Raw genomic sequence first — 11,104 nt, forward strand, 5'->3', positions numbered from 1 at the left:
ACACTTACACACACGGTACACGCATATTGTTTGTATATATCTATGCAGACCTTCCTAAAAACAAATAAGAGAGAGGATTGGTGGGTCCCTTCCGTCCTCAGGCTGAAAAACGGGAGGAACCGTCTGATCCACAGAACTAGCCAAAGTCTCCCCGTCACGGGGTCAATTATATAGTTCGCTCTCATCCCGTTCCACAAAGGGATTTTCTCAGGTTGTTACCTCTTCGGCTCTTACTTACCTAATGGGAACAGAAGCCACGCCGGAGGTCACTGCGGTACCCCGGAGCGGAGATAGGAGTGAAGTGAGTTGTAGAGATTGGCTATCTTCAGAATGTATGACTTTGTGAGGGGCAGTCAGAGCTCAGTTATCCGATAATGCAGGATAATCAGGTGAAACTTTCTAGTCAAAAGGCCCCAAGTTCCCCTCACACTCTCCTCCCCAATACTCGGTTCATGAGATGCAATCTCAGATCCGCAACTAGCTCAATGCATGACCTTGGACAAGTCGAGTCACTCATCTTCCCTAAGAAAGGCTTCCTCCTCTCTAAAATGAGAGTACGGGATTGGATGATCTCAAAGGCTCCTTCCTGCTTTGTATTTCTCTATAAATCCCTATGACTCAACCTTTATGGTTGACAGTTCCTGCCAGGTAGTGCTATTATCCTTTGTTCCTCCCTTGATGATCGTCATGCGAGAGATTTTCAGGCCGTTTTGACATAGTTCCACCATGCGTTCAGTTTCTGAAGGATTGATTTCTCATCCCTTCTCACCTGGATGGGGAGAAGTAGTGTTTTATGCAAAAAAGAAAAAAAAAAAGAGGTGGAAGGGAATCATTAGGGCTACCTCCTTTATCCACGGGAGCCAGGAAATAACAGACACCCACTTCTTTTTAGAAACTCAGATATTTACTTCTCTTTTTGAGACAATTATAGGTGTTAAATAGGGCTTTCTTTTCTTCTGAAAGAAGATCTGTATGGTAATAGGTAGAGCAAAACTGAAATCTGTTATAATTCATCAGGGGTGGTAGAAAAGAAGGTATGGGTCAAAGGAGGAGGAAGGATAGGAGTTGTTTAGAAGAATATTTCTCTAGTTTGGGGAGCATCGATTTAGTCTGGGTTCTAGTTTAAAAAAGATTCCTAAATCATAAAGGAGAGAAAAGAATCTACATGTGCAAAAATGTTTGTAGTAGATCTTTTTGTGTGGCTAAGAATTGGAAAATGAGTAGATGCCCATCAATTGGAGAATGGCTGAACAAGTTGTGATATATGAAGATTATTTTTCTATAAAAAATAATGAAAAAGCTGATTTTAGAAAGGCCTGGAAAGATTTACATGAACTGATGCTAAACTAAATATGCAGAACCAGGAATACATTGTACACAATAACAGCAAGAATGTGGGATGATTAACTATGAAAGATTTGGTTCTTCTCACTGGTTCAGTGATTCAAAGCAATCCCAATAGACTTTGGATAAAAAATGCCATCTATATCCAGAAAAAGAACTAAGGAGATTCAATGTAAATCAACGCATGCCATGTTCACTTCTTTTTTCTGTTTTTTTTTTTTTTTTAATCTCTCTCATGGATTTTCCCTTTTTGCTTTGATTGTTCTCTCTCAAGATGAATCATAAAGCAATGCGTGTTATAAACAAACAAACAAATAAATAAATGATGACACCCCTCCCCCCAAAGAAAATTTCCTAATGTTGTTTCTAAACAAGCTGGACATCTTTCAGGAGACTAACACTTCAGAACCTCCAGTTGGGCAACATTCCCCTTCCCCTCCCTTTCTTTGTCCCTTCCCTTCCCTATCCCTTTCTTTGCCTCGTTCTCTTTCCCCTTCCTTTTCCTTTCCCTTCCTTCCTTTCTTTCCCTTCTCTTTTCCTTCCCTTGCCTCTTTCCCTTCCTTTTCCTTTGTCCACATAGGGTATTGTACTCTTATCTGTGAGTGCTTTGTTCAAAGAAATGTAAATTTTGGTCTCTGAAACTTCCCAAAATAGTTTGAGGTTTATGAACTAGGATCATTGATTTATGGAACAGTAGATACCAGGCCAACTCCCACTTGGTCACTCTGATTGGCTCAGAGTGAATGGCAGTTGTTTCTGTTTTGGTCAGAAACCCTGAGGGTCTTTCCCTCCCAGATTGTTTGGGTTTTTTTGGGGGGAGGGGTGGCTAGATAAAAGATCCTGGGCAGATTCAGACATGCCTGGCACAGCCTCAGAAGCTGAATAGGACCTTAAAAATCATTCGGTGTAATCCTCCTATTTTACAAATGGGGAAACTGAGACCAAGAGGATAGAAAGAACTTGCTCAAATCACATAACTAGTTAAAGCAGAGCCAGTATCATAACTCAGGTTTTCTGAAGCTCTTTTTGATATAGAACAATATATACTATTACCAAAAGCTGAAGAATAGAGGGGTAGGTTGCCTTATTTCTGCATTGCCATAATCTGCCATTAATTCTGCAGAATTATCATGAGATAAGTGCTTCAGATATTATTATCCACATTTTACAGAAGAGGCTCAGAGAGTTTAATTGAAAGATTGAGCTAGTGTCATTTCAACCCAGGTTTTCCTGATTTCCGTCAGTTTTAGTGCTCTACCTATTATGAGAGAAATTTTGGAGGAATAATTAGTGGACCATGGGTCCTTGGGTGAAATAGAAAGGGGAAATGGAAATTGCAACCTTCCCACACATAAAATTTAGGTCTATAGGACCTCACCACTAAATTCTGTTGGCTCATTACCATTTCATAAGGACCAAGGAAGCTGTGGGTCAGCTTCTATGCAAAAGAGGCTCAGGATACATACAGTGTCTAGCCTCTGTGTAACACATGTTCTAAGGTAAGCAGATGTGTATCTTTTATAAGCATTTTGTATGACCAGCCTACCAATCCCTAAATCAGTGCTCTTTTCAAAGTGAGTGTACAGTGGTGTTTGCAAACTGACCCACACCATGCACCTTGGGAAGTAGTGGTCTCAATGTCAGCCGGGGAAAGGGTAGAAGTCCCCCAGTTCTTTGTTTCAAGCAGTCTCTATTGGGTACAAAAGGAAGCACTTTCTTTCCCCCCACTCCCTGGAGACCCTCACCTTTCCTGTCCTCCTCTTCTAAGTTTTGGCTTTACACACTGGGTCACACGCATCTGGCATTCTGTGGCCAGAGCAGCCCTGGCTGCCAAGCCCGGTCACGAGGTCCTGATGAGCTGACAGGAACCCGTCACCAGGTCTTGGGGAAAGGCTGCCAGGAGGCTGGAATCTAGGAGAAAGGGGCTCGAAGCCCTGCATCTCCAGTTATGTTAGGATAAGAAGAGGAGGGAGGAGGATGGTGTGGAATGGTAGCGGTTCTGTGGAGCTGGTGACCAAATGTTGTTTCCTGCAGTGCAATGCAAGGAGAGAAAGTTCGCAAGCTGAGGGGAGAAAAAAGAAATTCGACTGCAGTGATATATGGTGTAGGGGCAGGGGAGAAATTAAACTGGGGGGAAGATGGTGAGACGCAGGTTTGGCCAACTGAACACAAGGAGAATTGATTTCAGAGGGAGACTCCAAAAGACAGGCTGGATTGATTCCCGGGAAGCCAGACTCTCTCCTGCTGTTCTCTACCACTCCACCCCCATCCCCCACTGGAAAAGGGACAAAAAGTACCAGTTATCCCTCCAAATTTCATTTCATAATAGATGGAACACAAGAATTAAAATCTGGAGAACCTGAATTCAGATGTTAACTCTGACACTTACTAGCTGTGTGATTCTAGGCAAAGAAGTTAACTTTTCTGAGCCTCAGTTTTCTTATCTGTAAAATGACTGTAATAATGCCTGAAGTATTTTCCACCCAAGGCTGGTGTGAAGATCAATGAAGTGATTTGTATTCACCACTTTCAGATTTTAAAGGGCTCTATTATTATTAATCATAAAAAATAAAAAAAAAGTGTTTTTCTTTCTTCTATAAGACCTTTCCAGGTAAATTTCCTATTACTAACAATTTTTGTTCAGTCATGTCTGACTCTTTGTGATCCCATTTGTTTTTCTTTTTGTTTTTTGGCAAAGATACTAGAGTGGATGCCATTTCCTTCTCCAGCTCACTTTACAGATAAAGAAACTGAGGAAAACAGGGTTAAGTGACTTGCTTAGCTTCACAATTAGTAAGAGATCAAATTTAAAGTCAGATCTTCCTTATCCCCTGCCTGCTGCTCTATCTACTTCACCACCTAGCTGTCTTAATACTAACAATGCCAGCTAGCATTTATATAGCATTTTAATGTTTGCAAAGTGCTTTATGTATATTACATCATTTGATCTTCATAATAACCATATGAAATACATGCTACTATTTTCCCTATTTTATGGATGAGGAATGGGAGATAGCCTTTTAATTCATGTCTTCTTGACCAAATTCAGTGCTTCCAGTCTATTATTATCCTTTCCTTTCCCCTTTTTGAGGGAAGCTTCCCCCAGTTTCTACTACTTTTTATTAGAAAGCTTTTCTATTGCAGCTTTCCATTTGTCTTTGACTAGAAAGAGGTTGCTAGATACTAACTACTCAGAGAAGATAACAAAACAACATAATCTCAGTCTAACTCCCTGGATGCTGGAGTTCTCTGCTGGTAGTTTCTCTACAGAAACTTGGAGACAACTCTTGCTTTTTCCAAGTTGGTCTGAGCCTGTTAAATGGATATGAGTTTAGGTTATGGCTAGAACTAGGATTAGCGACCTAGAAAAAAAAATGGGAGTAGCTAGATTGTACAGGATAGTTTGGAATCAAGAAGATTCATCTTTCTGAGTTCAGATCTGGCCCCTGACACTTACTAACTTTGTGATCCTGGTTAAATCAATTAATCCTGATTACTTTTCCCTTCCCCCAATAAGAAAAAAAAAAAGGAAACATATTAGGTTCATTTTCATCTCATTTTCTGCTTGATGCTTTCCTTTATAGGAAATTAGATTTTTGGGCTCCCTTAACTCTGCATCTCTTCTCTGCCTCAGTTTTTAATTCCATGAAACAAGATACCATCTATAACACCTCACCCCCTCACCTTTCCTACCTCTTTCTTGTGTTCTCCTTTTCTATTAGATTATAAGCTCCTTGAGGGCAGGAACTATCTTTTTATTATGTCCCTATCACTTAGCATAGTGACTGACACATAGAAAGAGCTTAATAAGTGTTTATTGAATTGGAGTTAATAAATTGCTGAGCCCCAAGTCTCCCTGATCCTTTTAAGGATGTAATAGACTCTTCATTGAAGGCAGCAGAGTATATCCATAGGATGCCAAGTGTAAGAAACTCAGTTTACTACTGCTCTCTCCTTCCTTCCCAACATCACCTGTATAAAACATGCTGCCTTTCCTGAAGGAAGATGACCCACCATCATTAGTCAGTTGTTCTTTTCTAGCAATCATGATAGACTCATATTGAGTCATCCACACTCTCATTCTGTTCCCCTTGTGATGAATGACACACATTAATAACATTGTGGAAGGATTAGAAGTCATAGGGCAGAGCTTTTTGCTCTGTGCATAGCTAAATGGCCTGAATAGAAATCAAACCTATTCAATCTTGTTCTCATTTAACACAGGCTCCAGCTTTTTTGTCCATTTCCAAGTTAAAATAAGAATTGAGAGGTCCCTGCTTGTTGATTCCTATCCAGCTTCCCCTCCCTCTTCCAACATGAGATTTGTTTAGGCTTCTTTTAGGATAGGGCAGGGAAAGGAAAGGGATGGGAATAAGCATTTATATTATTCCTCTTCCATGCTGAGTACTGTGCTAAGTACTTTTTACAAATATTATCTCATTTAATCCTCATGGCAATTCTGTGAAAGATCTACTATTGTTTCCATATTTGATACTTAAGGAAACTAAGGCAAACACATATTAAGTAACTTACCAGAATTACATAGGTAGGTAAGTGACTAAGGCTGGAAGGAGATGGCATTCATTCTGAAAAAGAAAAAGTAGCCTCAATGGACTGAGATAATACGAAAATGAAAAGCAAGGTGAGCAGAATCAGGAGAACTTTATGTACTATAATATTAATATTATAAAAATGAACAATTGTAGATTTTTATAAACTTAGGGAGAATGAAATAAACAGAACCAGATCAATTCATTCAATAACAATAACAACACTATAAAGATCATTTTGAAAGCTACAAGAACTATAATCAATGTAATAACTATCTATGATTCCAGAGGACCTATGACAAAACATAATGTTCATCTCCTACAACAAGGTGATAGATTTAAGGTACATAATGACATATATACATTAGCCAAATGCATATATATATGCATATGTATTTGTATAATAAATATATATGTATATATATTTATGAGTTGTTGAAGAAGTACTAGCATCTGTGATATCCAGGGGCTGTTCATCCACTTTTGGTGTCTACCTGAGACCCAGCTCTCTTCTGTGGATTCAAGAAGCTGTAGTATGAGCAGCAGCCACACCCCAGCAAATTGTCTGGGCAGACTGGCTAGACCAGGTTGGGGGTAACGGCCTCAAAACTCATCTGTGAGTTGGGGAATGTCTGCCACAAGGCTTCCCCGGGTGGAAGGGGGATAATTTGTACCTGTGGCCATGGAGGCAGCTGCTGCAGATCCTGTGGAGCTCCTAAAGCTTGGCCAGACATCAAAGATGTCAAGGTCATCCACAGCATCCTGGGCTATTGCTAGTTGTATTCATTTTTGTCCTGCTGTTGGACTTCAATGACTCTTGAAGAGAAGGTAAAGTTGACAACTATGTGCAATTATGCCTCACTTAAATTCATTTCATCCATGAGTCAAGACATAAGAGATTTTGTTTTGTTTGTTGTTGTTTATCCTACATATTTGAACAGGACCAGATATCAAGGTCATACTGTTTATCCAAAGCAGAGCTAGGATTTAAACTATTTTAACACTTAATCCTTCCAAAACAAGACAAATCTTAGCCAGACTTTTTAGTTTCTCCTCTGATGGCTGGGGAAAATAGAGCCTTGAAGTAATAAGCCAGAATGTTCAGGTACCTGAGACTGCCTGATTTTCCTTAAGTCTTTTGCTTCCAGGGTAGGGATGTGACCCATCCTTCATTCACCCATTTTCACTGAGAATAATGGTGTTTATCTGACAAACTAAATAGCATCTAGGAAGGGGACAGGATCTGTGTCCATTCAGTGAGAATGGGTAGACCTAGCTCTGTTTTCCTGCCATCCCCAAGGCTGATGGTTCCATTCCACCAGCTGTCATTCACTTCCTTTTCCTCCTCTCCCCCCAATTCAATGTAGCATGTCAGTTCTTATCATGGCAAATGTCATGATTGATCATTGTGTTCCCAGAGCTTTCCCAAACCCAGTCAGTCCTTAGAGAGGCCTGAAAAATGTCTGTGGTCAATGAGAGGGCGGCATTTCTGAAATCAGGGCCCCTGTGTCCTGTGGAACACGAAAGCATGTGTTCTCTTAACTCTGGGTACTGGATTGGGAATCAGGAAGACTCGGACTCACGGTTCATTTCAGACATTTACTAGCTGTGTAACTGTGGGCAAGTTATTTAACCTCTCGGCTTTAGTTTCCCTTTCTTTAAAATGAAGGTCCCTTCCAGTTTTAATTTATGATCTGGGCTCCCTTTCTGCTTTTGTACTTGCTGCTGTATTTACTAGAGTTTTTTTTTTTTAATTAAATATTTTCTGATAAACCTTGCATTCATTTCTCTGCATCTTTTTAGAGGTTCTTGGTGGTTGAAAGGAGCCAAGCTTCTCCCATCGGACCAGGAGCTTCCTCTTTTCTATATCCACTTTATGGTGCCCAGGACAGGGCTATTTTTGCAATTGGGGAAGGAAGAAGAGAGACTTTCCTATTGAAAAGGTCAATCTTCAGAGGTGTTCCAGGCTGCTCAGGGCTTGAGGAGGATCTGGATGTCAGATGATTCCTCCCAAGAATTTCCTGAGACCTTGAGAAAATTCTGATCCCAAGAATGACTAAAGAGGCAGAGGAATTATCCTGAGATCACCTGGAAACTTGTGGGCAACAAGAGAACGGAAAAGGAGATTAATCTGATAAGTCCATGTTTACACTTGGCAAGTAAAGAGGCCTGGCTTGTACAGAGCTATCTTGGTTGATTTTTAAAACAGCCTTATTTGCCCACGAGGCAAATTTACCCAGTTTCTTTAGGTTGACCTTTATGATGCTCCATAGAGTTTGGCAGGATGAAAGACCTTGCTTCTTGAAAGGAAATCTGCCCCTCTAACAGACTTAGCAGGATCTAAGCAGAGACAGGAGAGAAATGAGGTAGGTGGGACCCTAGAACAGTCAATGAAGATCTCTGCAATGAGCCAGTTTGGAAGCTAAGTAGGGGTATCTAATGAGATTTTAGTACTAGCAATTCTTTTCTTTTCCTAGCTTAGGAAAAAGTGGTAGAGTAGCAGTTACAGTTTGGGAAAGAGACAAAAACAAATACCTCTGAATGGAGAAAGTCCTTGGGAAAGGTGACTTTGATGGATGAAACCTGGGATCAATAACATCTTTGCCACTGGATACCTTGGAATTAGTAGACAATTTTTTCTTTGGTTCCTGGGCCCCTCCTCATATACACAAAGGTTTGTGAATACTTTGGACCAAGCAGCATGAATGAATATCCTAGAAGTGAAATGAAACAGCAAGTAATCCACAGGGTTTGCTTCTGCTTTCAGAAAAGTACAGCTGGACTGGACTCTGTAAAGAAGCTTGTATATATATGTGTGTGTTCTGGAATATTGTCTACAGATGACAGAACACTTTTTTATACAAGGGTTTGTAAGTGCTCATTGTAAGCTCTTGGCCACCATTCTATCTATCCCAGTTACTGAGGGTTCTCCCTCAAATCACTTTGTTTTTATTTCTTTGTGCATATTGATAGGTAGCATGGAGTGAAAAGAACATCAAACTTGAAGTCAGGAAAAACTTGGATTTAAATCCCACCATTGACACATACTAGTTCTGTTATAATTGATCAGTCACTTAACTACCATCTGCCTCATTTCCTCATTTGTATAATGGGGATAATCTTCCATACCTAAAAGGATTTCTGATTTCTCTGGGGATCAAATGAGATAATAATATATGTAATGCACTCTGTGAACTTGAAAGTGCTAAATAAATTACTGTTCTGATGAAAAGGATAATGATAGCTAGTTTTTATAGATTTCTTGAATATTTGCAAAACACTTTACAGGTATTAGCTCATTTTATACTCACAAAAATCCTGGGAGGTGGGTGCCATTGTTATCTTTGTTTTATAGATGAATAAACTGAGGCAGAGGAGGTTAAATAAATTGCCTAGCATGGTACAAAATTAGATGTCTTTGGGTCAGGATTGGAACTTTTCTGACTTCCAGAAGGAGTCAGCACTTAACACATCATTCCATGTAGGTCATCACCTAACTGCCTAAAATATTACTATCTTTCCAATAAAATGAGAAAGACAGAAACCATTTCATTTATTGTCTTTTTATATCCAGAACCTAAAACAATGTCTTATACACAGTAGGTATTTAATAAATGTTATTTCATTTGAACTATCTGAGAGGATTCTGCAAATGGCAATACTAATCTGTGTTAGCTGGTAATGGATACATCATCAAAGCAAGATTAACCTTATCCCGGAAATGAGTCTAAATGACACACTTAGAGTGTCATTCATTTGGTTAAATCTAAAACCATTTGAATGGAAAGAGTCAATTTCTACACTGTTTTCTGTTTTTGAATCAGAAGAATCTTCAATGACAAAATTTATGATCTTGCCAAACCTCAGTCCATTACATCTACTATCAGTCTCCTTTGTTCACAAAGACCCCTGAACAAAACTAGAGTAAATCTCACAACTGTGCTGAGCGGTGCATTACAAATTCATGTTTTCAACTTCAACTGTACTCTTATTGCAGCAAATTGATTCCTTCTTATCTCACTAACCATAGAAACTTTTCCAAACCTTCTCTAATCTCCTCAGCCCCTACTCAGAGGTGTATTGGTAAAAATGTTTAACAACCATTTTTCTTTTAAAAAAATTTTTAATGTACATTGCTTTATGAATTATGTTGGGAGAGAAAAATAAGAGCAAAAAGAAAAAAAATAGGAGAGAAAAGAAACAAAAGAAGTGAATATACCATGTGTTGATTTAAATTCAATCTCCATAGCTCTTTTTCTGGATGCAGATGGCATTTTTCTGTCCAAAATCTATTGGGATTGCTTTGGATCGATGAATCACTGAGAAAAAACCCAACCAGCTTTCAAAGAAAAAAAGTACAAAAAAAGAAAAAAAAAGAAAGAAAAAAGTTTTTCAAAAGAAAAAAGGACACATGACACATTTCAAAGTTTAATGTATAAATTTATTTTATTTTTTGCTGAGGCAATTGGGATTAAGTGACTTGTCCATAATCACACAGGAAGAAAGTGTCTGAGACTAGATTTGAACTCAAGTCTTCCTGACTTCAGGGCTAGTACTCTACCTACTGCACCATCTAGGTGCCTCAATTTAATCTACATTATTAATATTTCCTCCATCACTTTCTTAAATCCAGACAATCAACAAACAACAAATCAAGACCTACTTTGTAGCATTTGTTGACTTTGAGGGGTAAATATTCACGCTGAACATTTATAGTACTCATGCCCCCATACTTTATCCTAACCTCACCTCCTTTTCAGCTTAAAGACTTTGCCTGTTATTTTAAGAGGAAAAAATAAGGCCAATGTGAGCACTAGGATTTTCTATCCTCTTCATTTAAAAACTCTTTGATATTTCCCATTCTCTTTTCCTTTCCCTCAGCCATTGACAAAGAGTTGACTTTTCTTCTTACCAAGGTCAATCTCTCTACATATGCACTTAATCCCATCACCTTCCTTCTTCTTTAGATTTCATCTTCAATCAATTCTCTCCCCTTGAATTGTCAATCTCTTCCTATCAACTGGTTTCTCTTTCCTCCTGACTTCAAAACAGGCCCAAATCTCCCCATTATTAAAAAGCTTCACTACATAGATGGGAAGTAGGAAAACTGGGGCACTAATACACTATCAATGAAGTTGCAAATTGGCCCAACTGTTCTGGAGAACAATTTGAATAATTTATGCCCAAAGGGCTGTAAAACTGTGACACAG

This window comes from Antechinus flavipes, chromosome 1 (genome assembly GCF_016432865.1).
Source record: "Antechinus flavipes isolate AdamAnt ecotype Samford, QLD, Australia chromosome 1, AdamAnt_v2, whole genome shotgun sequence".
Lineage (NCBI taxonomy): Eukaryota > Metazoa > Chordata > Mammalia > Dasyuromorphia > Dasyuridae > Antechinus > Antechinus flavipes.